General features: G+C 31.1%; 1 long non-coding RNA gene across 1 annotated transcript in view; it reads left to right on the top strand.

The window, feature by feature from the left end:
- The window catches only part of LOC149374371 (uncharacterized), a 249,771-nt gene that overhangs the window by 66,530 nt on the left and 156,824 nt on the right, over window positions 1-26,417 (top strand). The gene's annotated exons all lie outside the window — the stretch shown is intronic.

The following is a 26,417-nucleotide window of genomic DNA, read 5'->3' as shown; positions in this document are numbered from 1 at the left end:
ATAGGTACCAGGTTAAACAAGCCAGCGTTGGGCAGTTTTACAAGTGTCTGCTTATTCTAATGAAAACGTATACACTCTCTTTTTAACAACTTAACACGCCTGCTTTCGAGTAGAAAAGATTTTGCTGAGTCACCTTAAATATTTAGCGAAAGAAAAAAAAAACATCTGCTGGTAAAAAATACTTATTCAAGCTTTAACATCTTCCTCTCACAATACGCTAAGCTTTTTAGTAGTCTCTGAAACCATTCTGATGCTAGAGTCCTATTCATAGCCAGGAATGAAGGCAGTCCTCAGTACCATCCACCGTTACATCTAGCAGCATCCAGATCATGAGACGTTACGTTATGGCCCAATAAATCCTTTCTGCTCACCATCTTGTTGGTACCATCCAACGTCACAGCTATCAGCATCCTTTTTCAAAGACCCCACACTATCGCCTGAGTAATCCTCACTGCACGAGTGTTAAGTCTTTTCCACTTCTTAGGGGCCAAATCCCGCCTCACCCACTATCTCTATCCACGACCAGGTCGTGCTGTAGCTCTAACTTTTCCTCCCCCCACCGCCACCTTTCCACCACCCTCTTTCCTGACCACTACTCAGAAAGGGGCTTGGGGGGGGGGTACCAGAACCAGCACAGCTAACTTTCTGTTAATCTATCCATCATTTAATGCAGAAACATCTTATACTAGGCTTACACTATCCGCTTTAGTATTGACAATAACTAAAGTGTTATACTTTGTCTGTCAAGCCTACATAGATATATGTGTACCGTTTTCTCTCTACCTCTCTACTAAGGAGCACTAAGCTTATGCTACAGCCAACCAAAACATACAGACATACTATATTATGTTTGTTTTTAAGCAGCTAAGTATACACGCGGACGCACACACACACATGCCGTGCATGGCTGCTCGTCAATTAGGAGCTGGGAAAAAGTGGCACCACGGCGCGCGGCGTATATAGGTTCTCAAGTGCAGAGCAACAGCAGCTGACAGCATAATAAAAGAGAGAGAGAGAGAGAGAGAGAGAGCTTGCAAGAGTTTGTGTCTGTGTGTGTGTTCACGCGAGCCCATATAGTGCAGTGCAGCAGTCAATAGTCAACAGTGTTAAAACTTAACATATAGGTTCGAGTATAACTACACATAGTGCTTTATATTAACCTTGGTAGCGTCAGTGCTAGTGCCACCTTCAGCTAAAAGGGTAAACCTAGGTGTCGGAATAAAACGTAAGCTAGTTTCAAGAACTCAGAAAAATAATGTAACTTCCTTAAATTCTCTCATGTAATTAATCTCATCGAAAAAAGTATTTAACCCTATGACAAAGGTGAGTAAGTGTACAAAGTATAGCACATACTTATAACAGGTGTGGTGAACTAGAGTCCAAATACATTAAATACTTAGCTTTGTACCTTCAATTCTAAGATTTTAGTATAGTATACCACTAAAAATTGGAGTTGTGATTTTTAAGAATAAAAACACGTGTTATACGAAGTGTTAATGCTTTTGTATTGTGGGTGCTTTTAAAAAGTGCAAGCATTGTGTTCCGGTATTATTATACAAAACAACAAACATAACTCGAACTACGCATGCAACCTTGAACAATCCTATAAAACGTTTATGTAACAAAATTTATTTTCACAAGGTCACCAAATCATGTGATTCATCAACATCTTTAACATTCTTGACTGCGGACGTACACAAGAAATATCATACACAATTTAAACAGCAACCTGTACTTATTGTGAAATCCAAGAGATCAGTAGTTTATACCAACAATCACTGTGAAATTATTGCTCTATGACTGTGCTCGTGTCAGTCAAGGGTAATTAGGACAAGCTCTAATTGGTTGTTTGGATTTCCAACTTGACGCGTCCTTCTTAAACTTAAGAGTATAAGAACTTGCAAATAACAATATTTTGCTTTTCTCTTTTATTAGGTGCTGTAGACTAACTATAAAGATTGAAGAGTGAGTTCTGTTGAGTCTTTTAAGTGGATGTTGAAGTTAATTCACTGACCAAGCTACGTGTTAAAAGTGTGCATTTCAAGCAAATGTAAAACTTAGTTTGGTGACTAACTATGTAAGAAAATCTCGAGCAAACCCGGCTGCTGTTAATTCACCTAAAAAGTGAGTGAAGAAAAAACGAGAAGAAAAAGACCGTCAACTTGAGTTTGGACGATAAACGCAGAAGCCTTATTGTTATCATCGCCACAAGTGCTATCGTGTAGGATTCAGAACATCGTTGTAGTCAACCTTGTAAGATCTTGCAACTGCGTGCGCGCAACCATCGGCTAACCAACGATCAAAGAAGTAAATTAATTTAAGAAAACTATAAATTAAATAACATCGTAAATGCGTATCTAAAACCTTACTAATCACACTACTTGTGCAATAAGTTTTTTCTGGCTATTTTTGATTTATTTAATTCAGGTGTGGCATTTGGATTATACAATGCACCAGCTACGTTTCAAAAACTCTCGGACTCTGTATTATTGGAATCGTAGACAGAACTATTTTTGTTTTTAGATGATATTATAATATAGGCCAAAACTTTAGAAGAAGATAAAATAAAAGTACGAAAATTATTAAATGGACTATCAAATTCTGCTTTAAAATTACAGCTACATTATTGCAAATTTTCAACTTCTGTAGTAACATACTTAGAACATAAAACAAGTGTTTATGAAGTAAAATCTGATGCAGGCATAGCCATCGTACAAAATTTTGTATACTATTTATATGGACGAAAATTTACAGTTTACGGAGACCATCAACCTTTGACATAGATGGAACTAATTAGGATCCTCATGAGTCACCATTATCAATAGAAAGCAAAGCTTCACGGGTACAACCACACCTATAAGTAAAAACCCAGACGTTTAAATTTGAATACTGACACTTTATCGCGTAACCCTGCAGATGCTTATGAAATGAATAAATACTGTAAAAGAAGATATAGAGGTTAAGGGGAGGTGTACAGAGGTCAGAAAAATTTTAACATTTCACAGTTACAGAAGCAATGGTCACTCTGACTTCGAGTCTAGAACTTCTATTGCACGTGCTAAAAGAGCCAGTGATATACACAATCAAAGTTCAAGTAAGCTCGCACTAACTACTAGAGCGAAGCAGGCAACGAGAGGAAAAAAAATGGGTTTAAAAGTCTTCCTCTTGTTACACCACCAGGAATATTAAAAGGGCAAGAAAAACTCACTGAACCATCAATATTTCAAAGATTACTGAAACACTAAGCTCAAGAAAAACGAAGTTCACCTTTTTCTGACAGATCCACGGCCATTTCAGACTCTAATGATACAAAATTTTTAGATATATTAAATGATGAAAAAAAACAAGCAAGCTTTGATACCCCAAAGAGATAAATCTCTACTTCCTAGTCTCTTGAGTACTAAACCACATTCATTATCCGTTTCAGCCATATCAGATAATGAGTCACACCAAGAAGCTATTACTGAAGACAGTAACTTGGAAAGAATATTCAACCTTTGAGCACAACCAACTTTAACCTCTACGACTTGAACAAACAAAGCAATCAAAACTGCATGTCGAAAATAAGTGGGATTTGAGGTTGACACTAACTTATCAAGTACATTAGAAAATAAAATGGTTGCTAAAATAAAGCAAGATCCAAAGCTGTAGATCAACGCTTGCAAATTAATGCATGAAGATATTTTGAGAAGCAGTTTAGATAAAAATAATAATAAACCATATTCTTTATTTATTAGTTTGCAAAACACAAATTTTGCGTACCCATTTTTTATTTTCAGATTACTTCACACCACCAGAAACAACAGAAAATAAGGAAACAGAGTCAACCGAAACAAATTTTTAGAATTTGAGAGCTTCACTTAATAATTTACTAGACTATTTTAGTGACTTTAAGGTATTTAAAATAAATGGAGGCTTTATAATAAAATCAAAATCACCGATAAGACCCTCTAAGGCTGCATCTACGCTAATAGGAAACGATTTCAATACTGAACGAAAAGAGCCGTATGTTTCTACCATTGAACAAGAAAATAGTAAAGGAGCTAGAAAGACAGAAGAAACGCATGGTAGGTTACCCAACACACCTTCTTATTAAGATGCTATACAGCTTGACACATTTAAACAACAGCATTATGCCCTGAAGCAGAGTAACTTGACATCGTTTACTCGTCCTACAGCCGCATTCTAAGTGTTAGAGCAGCAATAGAATACCGAATGCGACGACCAAGTTACTTGTAAAGAAAACACTATAATTAGAACTTTAATTAGAATAGAAATGCATTACCTGGAAATATTAAGCACACGAGAATATTTAACATATGCAAGGGACAACATTGCAATGTATATTTTGACTGACCTGGCGTTTAATTCTACCAACAATAAATTATTATAAGATTCAAATTATATTACAAGATCTAAATTAATCAGAACGCAACCCCAAGAAGGTAACGTGATAAAAACTGATTATAAAAACTGATCAGTATTCTACTTGGTTACCAAAGAAAGAGAAAAAAATGAAATATTGCGGCAGGATCTCCACTCATGGCACTTACTACTTACTCACATGGCACATGCTACTCAGCTAAAGCAGCTAAAGCACTGTAGCTAAAGCACTAGAAAATAAGAATATCCAATACATTGAGAATATCCAGAAAAAGTGAGATAACTGACTATTTGCTAAGCAGAGTATTGCCGAAAGCAATTCGTGAAGAACTTAGTCATGTTAATATTAAAATAACTGTATGCTTTGGTAAGTGTGCTTAATTATTAAACAAAATGAGACAACCTAACTAAATAGAATGGTACAATAGTATCATGGGTGGACATAGAGGCAAACTTATAAAAGAATACGAGAATTTCATTAGTGGGAAGGTATAAGAAAACATACTTAAAATTATGTACGAAAATGCAAAGTTTGCCAAAAACAAAAACCAACACGAATAAAAACGAAAGAACCTATGATAATTACAAATACTCTAGCTACAATTTTCAAAAAAATAGTCATCGATACTGTAGGACCATTAGCAATTACCTTATTTGGTAATAAACATATATTAACTATTCGATGTTTATTCTTATAATACTGTGTAGAAATATCTATACGTGACATAAAAGCTATCACAGTCGCAGACACTCTGGCAAAACACTTTATAGCGTTATATGAGTGCCTAGGATAGTTCTTAACGATAATAAAAAGTGTTTGTAAAATAATAAATTAACGAATTGAGCCCAAACCTTTGGTTTAAACCTCAAGACCACTACAGCCTGCCATCTCAAATCTAACGGTTCACTAGAATGTAGTCATGTCTTGCTTGCAAACTTTTTAAGAACAAAAGCCACAACTAAACAGGATTGGAATAAAATTTTACGTTTTGCCATACAGAAATTTAATAGATCACTACATACAGCTCCCAAATTTCCACCATAGAAATGAGTATACGGCAGAAAATTACGTCCACCAAATTCATATTTAAACGAAAACTAAATGCAGTCTTATAATGATTATCTCATTGATTTGATTTATTGTTTACGAGATATGCATGAAGATGCCCTTGATGAACTCATCAAATGTAAACTCAAAAGTCAACGAAGTAATGAAAAGCATGGAAGACCTCAGAATTAAGAAATTGGTATAAAAATTTACACAATTAAAAAACCTCAGAGAGGAGAATCAGACTATTATAACAACAAAATTTTTGAAATAAGTAGTATAAATAAACATCATAACAACTTAACACTGAACGCAGTGAGTGGATAAATAAAAATTAAAGATTTAGATGAAGTTAATCACTGTTACTAATAAGAATTTTTTAATAAGATTTATTTTAGTTGAAGTACGCATAGGCGTAAAAAATAAGCACAAACACGTACATTTTATTAACTGTTCTTTTTAACTGTATCAAATTCTGTTTGACATCACTGCAAGGCTCATTTTTAATATCATTTAATAGGGTTTTACATCCAAATAACAGCAATGAGAATGTTATGCCATTGAAATGTTATACCTAAGAAAATAGCAAATGCTTCTTCATTTAAATAGTACTTTCAAAAAAAGAGCCACGACACTTTAAACCCCATGACTTTTTATTACTTACCATTACTACTCACTTTTTGTATGGCAAACTATTGTTAGGGCTAAGACCTGCAGGTTTAGAGCAAAGAATTCACTTATATTTTAATTCTGTTTTACGACATTACACATAAGTGTGTGGTTTACTTTGTACACACACTTGCCTTTATTTTACAATCGGATACTTGCTCTGATTAATTTTATTACATTATGAAATCTACTAAAAGATCATTATTTTACTATTGCTACCTCATACTCGCTAAGATTTTATCCTGAAATCTCTGTGTACCCTTCAGGCCGATGTTGGTGCAAGCGCTGTTAATGTTATGATGTATAATCAGCTGAAATAAGGCAATTTTGTAAATATAAATTGTAAGACACTTGGCTTCAAGCTTATTACAATGTTCATGTTTTGTAAAAGCTCAATAAAAAAGAAAAAAACTAATGTGAACAGTGGAAACAAGAAGACAATTACTGTTGACTTACATCTCTCTAAACAATTACGATTCATGTTTTTTTGTAAATAAAAAGTCTTGTATCTATAATGAAGATTTATAAAAAAGTTAAGTTAGTTAACGTCATGGATGTAATAACAAGTATTTCAAACTTTCACGTTACTTACCATTTTACCACTACAAGAAAACGTTATGGGGCATTGGTTAATAAGACCTTTCTGTGAAGAATCGTTAAAAAGGGTAGAGTAAGAGTAATTTAACCTTTAATAAGGATTTTTAAAGGTGTTACGTACACAGCAACAAGGAAACTAAGTTCGTTAGTTTAACAATATGCAACAATAAGTCTGTTACGCTACTTCGTTGCTGATCGTCCTCCCACTGCAGAACTCCTTCTCCTCTGTGTGTGTGTGTGAGTGTGTGTGTGTTTGTGTGTTTATGAATAGTGACTTATGCGAACAAGCACGTGTATGTAAGGATTATTACTACGACGAAATTTGAATTATGTAGACGTCCGTATAATTCTACCATGTTATTAATATATATGTTAATAGCACGTAAGGTCCGCATAAGACACTATCTATAAAAAAAAATATATATATATATACACATTTATGCACGTAGTAGACCTTTTATGTATTTTTCTATATTATATAGTTATATTTATGTGGCTCTCAAAACGTCCCTACATTATGCATGGTTCCATCACAACCACCCCACTATCGTCACCATCTCTTTTAACCCTCTTACAATACCAGAAAAAAATTTTTTTTTCATTGTATTATGTCGTTTGTTAAACATGTTGTTCTCGTTTTAAATATTTCAATAATAACTTGAGGGTCAATGCATAAACATAAGATCAATAAGAGCTAACTTAAAAGTATAAATAAAAAACCACCAAAGGTCAGTTGTTGGTTTGAGCAGCGCTTCGTAGGTCTCACTGCCAACATTATCAGGCTCACTTTATTAACAAAATCAATAACAGAAAACACAACAATTCTTGTAAATTACATTGTAGGGCCACTATTTATGAATATTACCATTTATTCTATAAATGATTATACGTTATTAGTCTAATATAAATTGTAATAAGAACAACTTTTGAAACTTAAATAACTACTTATGTCTATATCGTTATGACGATCATCACAGACTGTTGGTCGCCTCAAATAAAAAACGTAAGAGTCGAACATATATGTACTTTCGTATATAAATATAAATGAAAAATGTACACTACTTGCGAATAAAGCTAAGGTACGTGTAAATATCTAAAATGTAGAGTTGAAAAAAATAATTAATTAAATTATTATACGTATTATTAATGAATAAGGGGTCCTCTTTATTATTTATTATGTGTTTAGTAGAGTGAATGTGTAACATTTCTGAGAACTCATCTGTTCTGTCTATTTGGTTCATGGTATAAGATTTTGGCATGAGGAAAATTAAAATTATGGTTAAATTTTTTATCATGTTAAGTGACAGCAAGCTTATCTTCCTTTGTATTTTCGTGTTTATTCAGGTGTTTTCTCATTGCTCACTTTGTCTCACCTACGTATGATCAAGAGCAAGAATTACAAGTGCACTAATACAGAACGTTGGCTTAGTTACGCACATTAATTTTATTCTTTCTAAGATTAAAAATTAAAAAAAAAAAATTAAAAAGAAAAACTCTGTCCTATTCATTTTAAATAACAGGGTGGATTTGTATGTTTTGTTCTTTCAAGGTTTTTGAACGAAGTCTAAAAAATAACGGGTTGTAAGAAATAGAAATTCTCATTTTAGCTCGTAGATTGTCATTTAGTACATTGAATTTATTATCAATACTAATTTTTATACGGTGAAGTTTTTATTTGATGTATTTTTGTATAGAAAGTTCAATATAGTCATTATCGCGTAAAATTATCTTAGCTATAAGAGTGTTCTTATTATGGTAAGGTATATCAGATAAAAGAATGACTTGATCGACCAAACCGTACGCAGCATTGACTGTCAACGATCAGAGATGGTTAAAATTTAAATTTAATATTTTGTTGGATTAAATTGGCTGAACATTTTAATTCGTAGTTATTTTTAAATTTATATGTGTATTTGTAATGTCTAAAAAACTTATGATAAGTAAATCTCTACAAGACATAAGTCATTCTATTATTTTTTTACATTTACCTTGACATTTACCAAAAAAACAATGCATTCTAATTCCTCACAATACCAACAATGCATTCATGGGTCGATGAACCAATGGCTCCACGTTATGCTTTGCAAATAGTTGACAAAATACTGAGGTATATTATAAATGATATCTTATATTTTGGTGATAGGATAGTGTTAGGTGAGAATTCAAGGCAACTTCTTGCAATTGAAGTCTATGGAACTTAAAGTTAGATTATTTACTTATCTATTAGGTATTGGGCATTTTGACATGATTCAAAAGAATAAAAAGTCACACAGAGTGTAAGAGTTCTATCACTAGAAATAGAATTTGCAGATTTCTTATTGAATGTAAGTAATAAAACCTTAAATGACGATAATAATAATATTATTATATCTGATCATAGCATTACTTCTAAAAATAGATGTATTGTCGAAGAAATTTTTGCTCCACTTATACAGGACCGTAATACTTAGGAAATATGTAAATGTGCCATATTATCAGCAAGAAATGTTGATGTTGATGATTTTTATATTCTAGTTACTAACTTGTCAGATAAAGCCACTAAAAATATCTACTCTTCAATTAAAAGTACAGAGAATTGCAACAACAGTAAGTTAATTAACATTTCATTATGAGAGTATTTTAACTCTTCAAATCCCTCTAGTGTTTCCCTATAGAGACTTTGTTTAAGAAAATGTTGTATTGTAATACAAATAAATAATATTAGTATTAGTAAAAGTTTGTGCAATGGTACTAGATTAAAAATTTTTGACTCTGCAAATCGTCTATTAAAGTGTAAGATATTAACTAGGGACAAACGCGATAATATAGCGTTCTTTAATCGGACAACTCTATACTGTGATAATGATTCTCCTTTCACATTCAAAAAATGGTAATTTCCTATTAAATTATCTTTTGAAATGACTATTAATTAAGCTCAAGGTTAAACATTAAAAAAAATATGGCATTGATCTCGGGTGAGATATTTTAAATTATGGTAACTTGGTATGTCATGGTATGGTGCTATGTCATGAGCTAACTCTTGGGATTCGTTACAAATTTATCTGGCTCATTAAAAAGGAAGTACCAAGAATAAAAATAACGTTCTTAAAAAACTTCATGGATATTCTTCTAAAATGATTTTTCTGCTGTTAAAACCATAAGTATAGAACAAGTGAATGAGTACTCAAAGTGTACATTTACAAAATTATTAAAATACTGTATGCATATGTGTGTGTATATATGAGTGTCTGTGTGTGTGCGTGTGTGTGTGTTAGGCATTTTATGGGTAGGACTAAAATACAATCTTATTTTTCTCAAAGTTTTCGTATAGATCGTTCTCCATGAAGGAAAAGTTGTGTATTTCTCAAAAGAAATATTTCTTAGGCTACTTTTAAAATACTATATCATCCCATTCAGTTAAGTCAGTTACGCAGAAGTGGCGGTAAATACCAACCTCAATATTTACCAACATCTTATATCCAAATAGGCCCATAGACCAATGAACACTAGAAAAGGAGGCTATAATTTAAATTTAAATTTAAAAGTTCTTAAATTTATACTTATAGTAAATAACATACGAAACAGAAATATGCTTCTTGCGAAGCGCACTAAATAATAACACACATGTTCTGCAAAAGATTTAAGTCTTTGTATGCAACGAGAAAACGGTTATGGAATTAAAAAAAAGAGTACAAAAGTGGCTCTTTGCGATTGATTAAAAAACTACGAGATTAATCAAACTTAAAAGAAATTTATCAAAGTAGTATGTTCCTTAGCATATCTTATTTTTCTACACATCATTTTTAAACGCATCCTTTTTTTGTAAATTGCAATTAAGTGATTTTAACAGTTTATGATATTTTTTTAACTCTCTTGCCTGAGGTGGATTGGTGTTAAAATGTAATGTGTCACTTGTATTATTATAAACTAAAGAAAAAAACTTGAAAGTAAGGTAAGCAACTTTTATATCGGATTTGCTTACTTGACCTGACTGTTATGACAGCATCGGCTCTAGGTAAAAAAAAAAAACGGGTAAAACGATTCTAATGATTTACATGACAATGTCTCATTTAAAAGAATATATAATAAAGAAGCCCAACGATTATTTAAATGTATTCATAAAGTGCTTTAACAACAAAAAAACAATATTCAATGTGCGTTGGAGATTACGGATAATAAAAAATTAATTGCTAAATTATATTTGAATAGCAATATCATAAGTGAGATATTAACAAAAAAAAACTGTAAAGCAGATTGTACTTATAGAAAAAAATTGTTTAAGCAGTTTAACTGTTACAGTTCTGGCAGCCCCCCAAGCTCCCTTCTAGAGTGGTGGTGGGGAAAAGGCTAGAAAAGAGGCGGTGGTAAAGGGAGGAGGGGATAAAGCTATTGCATCACCCGGTTGCGGGAAGAGGCGATAGGTGGGGCGGTGAATTCATCACCTTGGAGGTGGAGAAGATTAAGCAAAAAGGCAGTGAGGATCACTCAGGAGGTAAGGTGGGGCCTTATGATCCAGATGCTGGTAGTTGTGACGTTGGATGGTAATCAGGACTGCCTTCATTTCAGGCTGCCAATCGGACTCTGTCAACAGGATGGCTCGAGAGGCTATAGTAAGAGGAAGATAATTAAGCTTAAATACTTAACTATTATCAGCAGATTTTTTTTTTCTTTTTTTTGCTAAATATTTAAGATGTCTCAGCAAAACCTTCTATTCTCAAAAGCAGCCGTATCAAGTTGTTGTAGAGAAAGTTTATACTCTTTTATTGGAAAAAGCAGATAACCGTTCAACTGACCAGCGCTGGCTCATTTGACGCCGTAGCTATGGAGCTATTATTTCTTATCTACGAGGGTACGTTAGCTGTAACCGATGGCTTTTGGTTCGCTGTTAAGGCGAGTGATAGATCAGCGCAATATTTTTTGTTTTTGAGTACGGGTGTATCAAGGAATGCAAGACATCAAAGAATAAATGTTAACTATTCTATCACTAATGCAGAACACGTACCTCCTTTAGTTGCTAAGTGACTGCTCACTTATTTTCAACGTCATCCCTTGTCAAGGAATACAGCTATCGTTACTAATTTACATGCATCCGTTAGCTATGACCAATGATTCATAGCTTCTTGCTTAGGCGTACACTGTACTAGCCAATATTTTTTTTCTCGAGAGCAGACGCATCGAGTAATGCAATATTTTTAGAACAAAGTTCTTTATGCCACGTACTGGGCGGGCTAGGATTTTAAAAACGACACATTGGATGAAACGGAAGTGGTTTACCGCAAGTCTTTTCCTCGTAAGTTTCCCCTCTTACCCCGTTGCCCTCACCATCTGTTCCCTACACACTTTCTCCTCACCCCACTATATGTATCTTCAACCATGCCACGCTACTCTCCTGCGCATCTTAGCCCACCATTTCTCTTCACACTCCCCAAGCAACTAATTTTTAAACGAATTTTAATCTTATTTTCCCACGATAATTTTTAATTGACTTTGCATTCTTCCTTTTTACAATTCTAAAAACTAAAAAAAAAAAAAAAACACTTTTCATTAAAGAGATTTAAACCCTCGACCTGCTGTATACGAGTCGAGTACCTTACCCACTCTGCTAGAAGCGCTGCTGACTATAAAGAATCGGTTTGTTGTACTTACTGTGTGGTTCGTAACTTATTTTTTATTATTTATATACTTTCACTGATAATACATCCAATTAATGATAAATGATTTTTTTGTTTTCAAAATAGTAAACTTAGAAGAACAAAAAATTTAATTAGCATAAATATGGTTAAGTAGATTTAACCAAATAAGGTGCGTTATTACAAATTAAAAATTTGTATTTTATGCATTTTATGCACAAAATATCGACCAATTTTCTTTGAACCTAATGTTCTTTTGGCGTTAAATAATGCTAATAAATGCTGTTATGAGAAAATTATTTCATTAATAGATGAATTATTCATATAAACATAAACAATAAAACTGCAGAACGTATCAATGGTTCTTAAAGGTGCTTATTTTGAATTCGACAAACTAATTATGTTACAATGTCACATAATTATAAGAATGCAGTAGTTTATTAAATTAATAAAATTAAAAAAAACGAATAAAATCTAAAAAGACAGTGGAAAATAAAATACAACGAGAAAGAAATGAAAAAAAGTGAAATATTAATACAGAAAATAAAATTTAAAAAATGAATAAAATGGAACGCATTAAAAAAAACGACAAGAAATGAAGGTGAGAACACATAAAAAAATACAATGGAATAGGAGAAACAAATGAAATGAAAAATGGAATACAAAAAAAAAGATTAAACAGATACATGAAATAAAAAATTGATATAAGGAAAATAAAAAAAATTTAAAAAAAGTAATAAAATGAAATTTTAAAAAAACAATGAAATTCAATTAAATGTAATATGAAAAAAACAAAAATGACGTAAACAAAAAAAGCAGATAAAAAATAGTTGATTGAATTACCTTCGTTAATTAAACAGCGCAGTACCTTGCCAACAAACAGAGTCAGTTAATACAAGAAAATTATTTTAGTCGGTGCAGTGACAAGGAGGGTTGAATTGAAAAAAACTCACATGGATTTATAAAGTACTAATTCATTGCATAAGTATTGTGTATCCGGTGTACATCAAGTAAATAATATCGTTTTGTCGTTGCTGTGAGTTTAAAATTTATTTATTTACGCTCTACCTTTCTTCACAACACTATAAGCTAGAATTAATTGGTCATTCGTACATTTAATATTATTCATACAAGTTTTTTTTAAAGATATTGCTTATGATTAAGGTTTTTTTTAAGTAATTGCTTAGTATTAAAAATGTACCTATAAAATATTCATATTGAGCAAATATTGAAAAAACGTATAGTGTACACTATGAGTGATAAACCTGTTAAATAGCACAAAGAATAACCTTTTAATTCTTTCAAGACTTTCCCCGTAAACAACATTATCTCCTCTTATAAGGACTTAAGAGGTTGTAGCTACATCTTTGTAGGAAACTTCTCCTGAGCTCTAACAATGATCGTGGTAATTTAACCCTAACCATCGACATTTACATTTGCTATTAGTAAGAGCTGTGCTTTAAATTAAAGAGATTATCAAAATCAGCCAGTTATTTGAGAAACTGCAGAAAATCAAGTATTCTAAAACTTTTCTTGTTAAAAAAGTTATTCCTAGACAAGGAAATCAAATATTTGTCAAGTGGTTGAGCTTTGACAATACTTATTACACTTAAGTTGGTAATAACAAAGAATTATGGTAATAGGTGCTGTAAAATTATTAAAACTGAAACATTGTAAGAAATTAGCAACAAGATTTGACCAGAACAGATTAATAGTTAGAACACTGTTACAGAAATAAATAGAGCCACATAAGATAGCAAAGTTGGAAATAAAGGTTTGTGATATGTTTCTTTATCTATGTTTTTAATTTTACTATTTTACAACTCATAATAATTTCTCATGTTTGAGATGGCTAAGTCAGCAACACTTATTTGTCTAGCCTGTATAAGATTTTTCTCAACAAAAAAGATTAACGATATGGTCAAGAGGCCAAGTCATAAGATCACAGAGATAAGAAAAGCTAACACTAAATTTGGCATGAAAGCTATCGCCAAACTAGAAGGTCACTTTCAGATATTTTTACCTAATCAAGTATTCGAGTATCTTGTGAGTAATAAACCATCATTTAACAGTGCAATGAAATTTATTAATGAAAAGAAGCTGCTAAGTCACTATAATGGTGATAGCAATAGATTTTTAATCTATTTGTGCTTACTTTTACAAATACGAAAAAAAAAAATTTGTCTGTAGAACTAGTCTTACATGACAAAAATGAATGATACAATTCATTACATGTTTCTAGTTTTTATTTGTTTTACTAAACGTTGTGTAAGACATAACATTTTCACAGATAGTAAAAAAAATTCTAGTTTCATACATAGTTGATTACATTAAATGACTATAACCAGTTTTACACACATTTTTTACAACTTTTAAATTTTTATTATTTGACAGTACATATTCTCTGAATTCTTTGTTATTATCAACCTCACTGTTATGGAGATTGTCAGAGCCAAACCACTTGAGAAATACTAAATTTCCTTATCAAAAAGTAGTTTTTTTAACAAGATAACAATCGAGATACTTGGTTTTCTGCAGTTCCTCTGGAGGTTGGCTGACTTTAAAATATTCTTAAATGTTTTAGCTCTTGCCTGAGAACAAACGTAAGAGTTAATGGTCGAAGTTAAATCACCACGATGTTTGGTGGAGCTTAGAAAAAGTTTCCTACGAGAATGTAGCTATAACTTTTTGAGTTATTATTAAAGAAAATGATGTTATTTACGACGAAGGTCTTAAAAAACTTAAGTGGTTATGCCAACGGCTATCAAACAGGTAAATTACTCATAATATGAACTATACGTTGTACTAAATATATGCGTAATGTAATGATTTTATAGGTACATTTGTACTTTTAAAGCAAGGACAATGTTTAGAGAAAAAAAAGTATGAATGTCGTTGCTGCTCTTTTAGAATTCAGTTTTTGAAGCTGTAGCATTTTTGGCAGCACAAGAAATTAAAATCAATCGGTGATTTTTGTATTAAATAGCATTCATACATTTTTTTCCTAAACATTGTCTTTGCTTAATAGTACAAATGTACCTATAAAATCATCACATTACGCATATATTTAGTACAACGTATAATTTGTATTATGAGTAATGTACCTGTTAAATTGCCCTTGGCACAACCACTCAAGTTTTTTAAAACCTTCTACGTAAATAACATAATTTTCTTTAATAATAACTCAAAAGGTAAAAGCTACATTCTCATAGGAAACTTTTTCTAATCTCCACCAAGCAATAATATTTACAATACATTTACAATACATTTACTTGATGAACCCCTGATACACAATACACATGCAATAAATTAGGTCTTCATGAATGTATGTCCATTTTGTTATAATTAATACCTTCTCATCACTGAACCAATAAAAAATACCTTTAAAAATACTGCGGTGATAAGGAGTAAGCCAAGCAATAATGGGATACGCTTTCGGTTATAAAATAATAAACATGTTCTCTCTAGCAACTCGTATTACTTATAACAGCCGCTCTTGCTAAGAATAAATATAACGCCGGTGCATAATGTGACCAAGTAAAAAGTAGTAAATGGTTTGTCACGCGTAAAGCATGCATACAGATAAGAAATAAAAGCTATATTTATGAGCAAGGTACTGCATCAGAAAAATAAGTGAAAGAGCGTTTAAAAATTGAAAGAAATATGCAAATAACTTCAAGTAATGAAAAAGTAAACATGTTTTTTCTAAAAGCGCACATGACACAATACTTCCGCTCTTAAAGAAATAAATACGTCTCAGTACATTTAACGCCTAAATAAAAAGCCAAAAGTCATCGGTCAAGGCAAACACATCTGTGTTAATAAGAAAAAATGGCTTCATTATTTTGCAGAGTACTGTATCAAAAAAGCCAGCAACAATTTAATGTTAAGACATTGGATAATTCGGAGAAAGAATCTAAGTTTTCTTTCTAACAACTTAAGGTGGCTCCAGTGTCCTCAACGTTAAAATTATAAATAACCCAACCTAGGTTAATAAAATTGAATTATATTCTTTGAATTCCCATCTTTCTATTCGTATAAAAAAAATGAAGGTTGACGATGAAAGTTGTAAGAAATCATGCTTACAAAATCGTAGTTTTAAGACGGGTTGGATAGGAAATGCAAGCTTACGCGATTTACAACCTACTGCTGCCCTCATATAAATAACCCGTAAGGTGTAAAAAATATACTATTTTGTATATATTATTATGCAGCTTTCGATGACATGAGAAAAGTGTCTTGTTATTGAACAAAATCTTTAAATAATCGGAGACTAAGTATACAGTTGCGAGTGCAAGTCAGCTCTTAGCTGTTTGCATTCTGCAGAGTACATATATATAGGTATAACTACTCTTGAACTTAGGAGCGTATCGTAACAGTTCATCAATTAGGGCACCATAAAACTTTTTTGTTTTTTTATATTGACTCACTAAAGTAATAGATAAAATGTAGAATATGGCTAACAACAGTCTCTACGATAATTTTATACCATATTTTAAAAAAAATAATAATTAATTTTAGTCTCCCCATTTTGATACGGCACTAGGCGCTGGAGCCACCTTAATACGTTCACTCTCGAGAAAAATATGTTGCTATTTTTGATGCTACTGCTCTAAAAAAAAAAAAAATAGTATGCCAGTACAGTATACGGCTAGAAAAAGGCTATCAATCATCAATTACAGCTTGTGCATGCATATAATTAAGTGATAATAGCTATATTCGTTAATAAGGTACAATCTTATAGAAAAGGGACCAACCGTTAAGTAATTAAGAGAAATGCGCGATTTGCGTCAGCGATAGAGGGTACTTCTTTTCTTTGACATCTTGCAAATCTTAATACACCCGTACTCGAAAATAACAACTATTGCACTAATTTATCATTCACCTTAATAGCAAGCAAAAAACCATAAGTGACACAATGATAATGATAATAACGATGACAATAATAATGACGACGACGATGACGATGAAGTTGATGATGATTATTATAACGACGATGATAATGATGATGATAATGACGACAACAACTATGATAATGATGATAATGACGATGGTGGAAATGAAAATAAAAATAATGATGATGATAATAAAGACGACATCAAAGATAATAATGATAAGGACGATAATAATAAAAATGATAATAATAACGATAGTAATAATGATGATAATAATGATGGTAATAAAATTAATAATGATGACGGTAAAAAAAATGATAATAATTATAATAATGGTAATGATAATGATGATCATATTAATAATGATAAGGACTACGACAAAAATAACGTCGATGATGACAACGATAATAATGATAATAATGGTAATAATAATCATAATGATAATAATAATAATAATAATAAAAATAATGATAATAATAATAATAATAATAATAGTAATAATTATGACAATGACGACGAAGTTGATAATAATTAAAAAAATTATAATAATGATTATTGTGATGATGATGACGATGACAATGATAATAACGATAACGATGACGATGACGATAATGTTAAAAATAATGATAATGATGACGTTTAATACTAATGATAATGATAATGACAATTCAAATTATAATAGTAATAATGACGATTATTATAAGAATTGTAATACTAATTATAAATACTGGTAATAACAATCATAATTATAATAATAATTACCGTTATAATTATGAAGATATCAATAATGTCGATAAAAATGATAGTAAGACTAATAAAAGTAATAATAAAAAAAAGAATGATAATGATAATGCTGATAATGATGTTGATGATAAAAATAATCATGATAATAATGACAATGACAATCACGATGACGAGGATACTGACAATTGTGATGACGATGACGATAATAAAATAATGATAAAAACAAAGACGATATTGATGATGATGATCATGGTAATAATAATGATAACAATGATAGTAACGATGCTAATAATGATGATGGTCGTGCGAAAAATGACACTAACAATGAGAATAATGTTAACAGTGACAGTAGCGATGTCATTGACAGGGGCAACTACGACGATAACAATAACACCGATGACAGCAACGACAACAACAAAAAATACGAGGACGACGATGGTTATAATTATAATAATAATAATAATGATGTTTATTATGCAGATAATAAGGATAATAATAATGAAAATGATAATAATAATAATGATCATGCTGATTTTGATGATAACGATAACAACGTCAATGACGATACTGATGACAGTGATAATGATTTTGACAATGACGATGACAATAACAATGACAATTATAGTCACGATGATGATAATTAAAATGATGATGATGATAATGATGATAATAATGATGATAATGATAATAATAATGCTCATAATAATAATGACGACGACGACGATGGCGACGACGACGCCAACGTTGATGGCCACAATGACAACAACGAAAACGACGACGACAAAGACGACAAAGAAGACGATCAAGACGATGACGACAACGTTAATAAAGACGACTACAAGAACGATGATGCCGACTACTACGACGACGTCAACAGCAACAATAATAACAGTGGCAACGACGACGATGACGACGACAAAGATGATGATCAAGATGACGACGACAACGTTGACGATGACGACTACAAGGACGACGATGCCAACGACGATGACAACGAGAACAACGATGGAAATAGAGACAACGACGACGACAATAATCATGTTGATAACGATAATAATGATGACGATAATGACGATAACGATAACGATAACGATGATCATAACGTTGACAATAATGATGTTGATGACAATAATGATAATAAAAATCACAATGACAATGTTAATCATCCAGAAACTTATAGTCATAATGATATTAATGACAATGACGATGACGATAACGATGACGATAACAATAACGATAACGTTAATGAGAATAATAATAACTATGATGATGATAATAATAGTAATAATAGAAATGTTACTAATGATGATAATGATGCTGATGATAATAATGATTTAAATAATAATAATGACAATGATGATAATAATTATAATCATGATTATGATAATGATGAAAATAATGATTTGAATTACGCTGATACTAAAAATGACGATGACGAAAACAGAAACAATGACGATGACGTTAACAGAGATAATGATGATGATGATGGTAATAATAATTATAATAATGTAAATAACAGACATGATAACTCAAATGATCCAATAACAAAAATAATAAAAATTATGTTGATAATAATTAAAATTATAATAATAATATTAGGGACAAGACTGATAACCATGACAATGATTATACACTTCTGGTAATAATAATAATAATAATGATAATGATTATGATCTTGATTATAAAAACAGTAATAACAATGTTGTTGATAATAATGATGATGATAATAATGATAACCATAATAAATATGGAAATAATGATAATAATAATACCAATGATAGTAAAAATAAGAAAGGAATATAAAGATAATGATAATATAGTAACAGTTATGACGATGATAACAATTATAATGATAATGATGATGATAATGATAATAATGATAACGACAAATTGTATAGTAATAATAGTGATAATGATAATTATAAAAATAAAGATAATAATAATGACGAAGATAATGATAAAGATACTGATGATAACGATTATATCAACGTAAATAACAATGACAATAATAATTATGATAATGACTTTGATGATGAAAATATTAATAATAATAATAATAAGGAAAAATCTTGTAATAACAATAATAATAAAAGTAATGTTAATAATTATTATAATAACACAGATTATAATGATAATAAAAATAATGATAAAAATAACAAAGAGTATGACGATAATAATGAAAATAATAATGATAAAGTCAATGATGACAATTATAGTGATAATGACAGTAATAATAATAATGATAATTATAATGATGTTGAGAGAACAACAATAATGATTTAAATATAATGATAATGATTATGATAATGATGATAATTATGATAATCATGATTATAATAATGTCAAAAATCACTATAATTATAATAATAATAGAGACAAATCTGACACTGATAATGATAATTATGATGACAATGACAATAACAATGACACTCATGTAGCAACGACAATGATGATGATAATGATAATGATAAAATTAAAGACGATATAGATAATGATGATGGTGATAAAAACAATGATAACAATAACATAAATGATGATAGTGACGATAATGATGATGATAATAATAATGTCAACGACGATTACGACGATGTTGATGATGATTATGATAATGATGATGATGATGATAATGATGATGATGATAACGATTAAAACAATTATGATAAGGATGACGAGTACATTAACAATGACGATGACACTGATAATGGTAATGACAATGACGAAAATAGTAATATTGATGATAATGTGAACGATATTGATAACGATAATGAAAATGTTGATGATATAATAATGATGATGTTAATGATGATAATCAAAACAATGATGATGACGACAACGATGACAATCATGATGCTGATGACACTCATAATGGTGATGACAGTGACGATGATAATGTAAAAGATATTGATAATGATGATAGGAATGTTGATGATAAAAATATTGACGATGACGTCGACAATCATAATAATGAAGATAATGATAAAGATTATGCTGATGATAACGATGACACTGACAATGACGATTACGAAGACGTTGACAATGACGTTGACGATGATTACTATAATGACGATGATCAGAAAGATAAAAATAATGATGATAATAACAATTATAATTATAAGAATGATTATCGCAATAATCATGAGGATAGGTCTCATATAGGGGCTAGTGTTATAATAATAATTAATATACAAATTATGACGACCGTAACAAATATGATAATGATAATAATAACAATAAGGATAGTAATAAAACTGATAAAAGTAATAATAATAACGAAAGTGAAGATGGTCATGATGATAATTTAAATGATAATGATAATGATGTTGATCGTAATAATATTAAGGACAAATCTTATAATAATAAGGATAATAATGAGAATGACGAGGGTTATGATAATGATAATGATGATGTCAATCTTGACTATAGTAAAAATCATAATATAGTTAGTCATTTTAATAATAATTATTATAATAATTATTATAACTTTTTTTAAAATCATAAATCTTATCAAATAATTAATGATTTTTATTTGAGTAATAGTGTTAGTAATTATGATTATAATCATTATAATGAGTATGAAGCTAATGATGATGACGGTGATAGTGGTAATAGTTGTACTGATGCTGGAGATCAATAGGACGTAGCTTATAATGATAATAACAATGATAATCATGATAATATTGATGACGATGACGATATCAATGATGATTATTAGAATTTTAATATAAATGATAATAAGGACAAAAATAATACTGTCAAGGATAATGGCAACAACGAGACGACGAAATTGTGGACAATTACGATGACGATAATGATAAAACTAGGGTTGTCGATGGTAATACTTTCAATAATGACAATGATGTTTATAATATTGATAATAATATTTAAAAGGACAATCCTGAGAATGATTACAATTGTGATACTACTTACTATGATAATAATGTTAATCTCAATACTGATGAAAACAATAATCAAGATAAAGATAATAATAATAATAAAAACAATAATGATAATCATTATGTCGATAGTAATAATGAAAATAATGATGATAATAGCAAAAGGTCAATGATATTAACGATAATGACGATGCTGATCATCATAATATGACGATGATAACGACAACATCGACGACGACAATAACAACATTAAGAACGCTTATGACTACGTTATTAATAATAAAGATAATTAAACCAATAATGTTGCCTTTGCAGTGACGCTTACGACTACAATAATAATAATAAAGACAATGAAAAAAATTATGTTGATGATAATAAAGACAATGATGATAATGATCAGGATAATTATAATGATGATGATGATGATAAGGATGATAATGATGATGATGATAATGATGATGATGATGATGATGATGATGATGATGATGATGATGATAATGATGATAATGATAATAATAATGGTAATGATGATGATGATAATGATGATGATGATGATGATGATTATGATGAAACTGACAATAATGACAATAATAATAATAATGATGATAATGATAATAATAAAAATGATGCTAATGATGATAATGCTGATGAAGACCATAATGACTATAATGATAACGATAATTTTGGGGACAAAACTAACAATAAATACGATTATGATGATTATAATGATAATAATAACAATAATTATGATGATACTAATAATGATAAAGACAATGACGATAACAATGACGATGACCGTAATGATAATGTTGACGATGGCGATGACCACGACAACATTGACGAAAACAATGACGTTAACGACGAGACCAATGAAATTAATGATAATAATAATAACAATTCATCAACGACTCGTCAATTCGTTAACGTTAACGACGACAACAATGACGACGATAACGACGAATATGACGACGATGACAACGTCGACGACAACAACAACAAAGACAATGAGCACCACGACAACAATGACGAAGACGATAATAATAATGATAATAACAATTATAATAAAAATGAAGATGATGCCGATGATGGTGTTGATAACGATGACAACTACAACGAGGTTAATAATGATAATAATGACGATGATAAGGACGACGATGACGGTGGCGCTAATGACGGCAACGATGACAACAACGACAACGACGATGATGATGACGATGACGACGACGATAAAAATAATAATGATCATAATGATGGCAATGACGATGACGGTAACAATGACAATGATTTTAATATCAATAATGATAAAAACAATATGACCAAGGACAAGGATGATGGCAACAACAAGGATAATTATAATGATAATAATCATGATTACGACGTTGATGATGACGATAATGATGACGATGACGATGACGATAACGATGACGGTAACGATGACAATGATGACAATAATAAAGATAACCATGATAATGATAATGACAATAATGATAAAGATGATAATGATGTTGACGATGACGATGATGACGACGATAACAAAGAGTTTTATGATAATAAAAATAAACACAATACTGATGATAACAACAACGATGATAACAACCACGCTAATAATGATGATGCTGACGATGCCAATGACCATAATTATGACAATAACAATGTCAATGGCAATGACAGTGACGATGACAAAAAACTAATGGCAGTGATAACAATATTGATGCAAACAATGGTGATTTTTAAAGTAATGATTACAATAATAATGATAAGGACAATACTAATAATAGTTACAATGATAATAATATTTTTAATGATAATGATAATAATCTTTATAATGGTAATAAGAATAATTTAGATAGAGATAATAATGATAATAATGATGATGATGATAATGATAATAATGATTACAATAATGCTGATGATAATGACAACAACAATGATCATAATAATAGTCATGATAATACTGATGATAATAATAATAAAAATTATTATGTTCATGATGATAATAAGGATATTAAAAATAATAGACATAAGGAGGATGATAATAACGATGATGACAACACTGATGATCTTAATGATGATGATAATGACAATAACGTCAACGATGGCAGTAAAGATGACAACGATGATGACGGTGACAATGACGACGACCTTGAGTACGACATCACTGATAATAACGTTGACGACAACGATGACGACGATGATGACCATGATGATGATATTGATAATAAAGGTAATTATGATGACGATGACGCTAACAATAGTCATGCCAATGACAATAACGATGACAATGACGTTGGTTATCACGATGATAACAATGATAACAATAATGACGACAATGTCGATGACAACGATCATTATAATGATAATTATGATGATAATTATGATGATAATAATAGTAATGATAACAATAATAATGATGGCAACAATGACGACAGTTACGACGATAACAGTGACGATGACTATGATGATAACGACAAGGGTGATGACAATGACGGCGACGATGATGACCATGACGACTACGATGCCGACGATGACGATGACAACGACTACGAGGATGACAACGACGACGACGAGAATGACAATCACGATGATAAGGATGATGACTATGACCACGATCAGGAGGATAAAGACGATGACGATTACGATAATCATGATAATAATAATGATAACAATGATAACTATCATGGTGATAATGATGACGATATTGTTTATAATAATAATAAAGATGATGATAATGATGATAATGATAAAAATGGCGATTGTAATAATGATAATGATAATGTTAAGATTGTAATGATGGTAATAATGATGATAATAGCAGTAATAATAATGATAATAATAACAATGGTGATAACGATAATGATGATGATCATAATAACGATCTTGATTATAATAATAATAATAATAAAAATAAAAATAATGATAAAGCCATCGACAATGGTAGGGACAATGACGGCGACGATGACTATGACGACAACTACGATGTTGACAACGACGATCACGAAGACGATTACGATCACGACGATGACGACGACGACGATGACGATGACGATGACAACGACGACGAGGATGACGATGATGATGACGACGATTATGATGACGATGACATTGATCAGGATGATGATGTCTATGACAATGACGATAATAATGATGATGATCATGATAACGATGATGCCGATGATAATGATTATGATGACAATGACTATTATGGTAATAATATTGATAATGACGACGATAATAATAATATTTGTAACGATGATGTTAATGATGATAATGGTAATGATTATAATGATAATATTGATAAGGACGATGATAATAATGATAATGACAATTATTATGTTGAGAACAATTTTGATGAAAAATACGATTCTGATAATAAGGACGATGATGATGATAATGATGACGATGACAATGATTATGATGATGATAATAATTATAAGAAAGATGATAATGGTTATGATAATGATAAAGCTAATAATAATGATGATTTTAATTATCATAGTGATTATGATAATGACGATGATGATCATAATAATGATAATGATAATTTTATTCGTCATCGGGTTTTGCGGCATATTCCGATTGATTGTTGTGGACACTTTTTTTTCCTGGATTTTTGCTTACATTATGTAAAAAGGGGTTTATATTTTCTTATAATAGTCAGTTTGTAGTTTATTAGTTTATATGATGTCGTTGAAGTTATAAATATGGAGATCTCTTTATTTGGGTTTTACTGATTGATGACGTGATGCCGATGACATCTTGTGATCTCGAATGAATTTTAGCTAATAAGGAACTAAAGACTCTCACTCGTAGATGGTAGAAGGTTAATTTGTCTCTGTAGTTGATATTTGGGCTTTGTAGATGGGCAGGTGGGTGATGTTTTTACTGCTAAGTGTTTGGTGACACCAGTTTCAATGACGTTGAAATATTGGCTGGTCGTGTCTTATTCTCAGACGATATGTCCAGGCTTGTTCTAAATTCATTTGTTATACCTCGGCTCGTGGTTCTCTGTTAATCAATGTGTCTAGGAGAACTTAGTGTCACAAGCTTTACAGTAGTGTGGCCTCAATGAAACTCAAAGTTCGACTCTCCCTGCCTCCTGGTGTCGGTTTTTATTGTAAGCTTCTTCCGGTGATGTGGGTCTTGCATGTTGGCTCTGCATATTATGCGGGTCCTGGGATCTATTTGTCAGCTTGCAAGCTTGCGTTACTGCTTTGGGGTGCAGGCCGCACCCTGTTGACTTGGATAGGCTGGGCGTGAAATCGAGTCATCCTGCGTCATTGCCTTGGGGTGTGGGTATATTAAAATAAAAGTACAGGCATCAGGGCTTGTATGCAGGCTTCTTGGAAGGCACGTTAAGGAATGTGAATGAGTCGGAGCTCGTATGAGGGCTTATGGCTCATTGTGTCAAAGCTTGAGTGAGGATTATGGCTTTGTGCAAGAGTGCGAATGAGTCACTGCTTGTATAAGGGCTTATGGCCTTGCTAGAAAGCGTGCGTAGGAAGGTGAATGAGTTGGAGCTTACATTAATGACTTCTTCTGTAAAAAGTAAGGTATTGTCTCCCAAGGGTCCAAAATTTTT

The sequence above is a fragment of the Copidosoma floridanum genome, unplaced genomic scaffold (genome assembly GCF_036245765.1).
Source record: "Copidosoma floridanum isolate Cflo_tuat_1 unplaced genomic scaffold, Cflo_Japanese_pri ptg000020l, whole genome shotgun sequence".
In the NCBI taxonomy this organism is placed as follows: domain Eukaryota; kingdom Metazoa; phylum Arthropoda; class Insecta; order Hymenoptera; family Encyrtidae; genus Copidosoma; species Copidosoma floridanum.
Note: the sequence above shows the minus strand (reverse complement) of the source record. Positions and strands in the feature narration are given on the sequence as shown.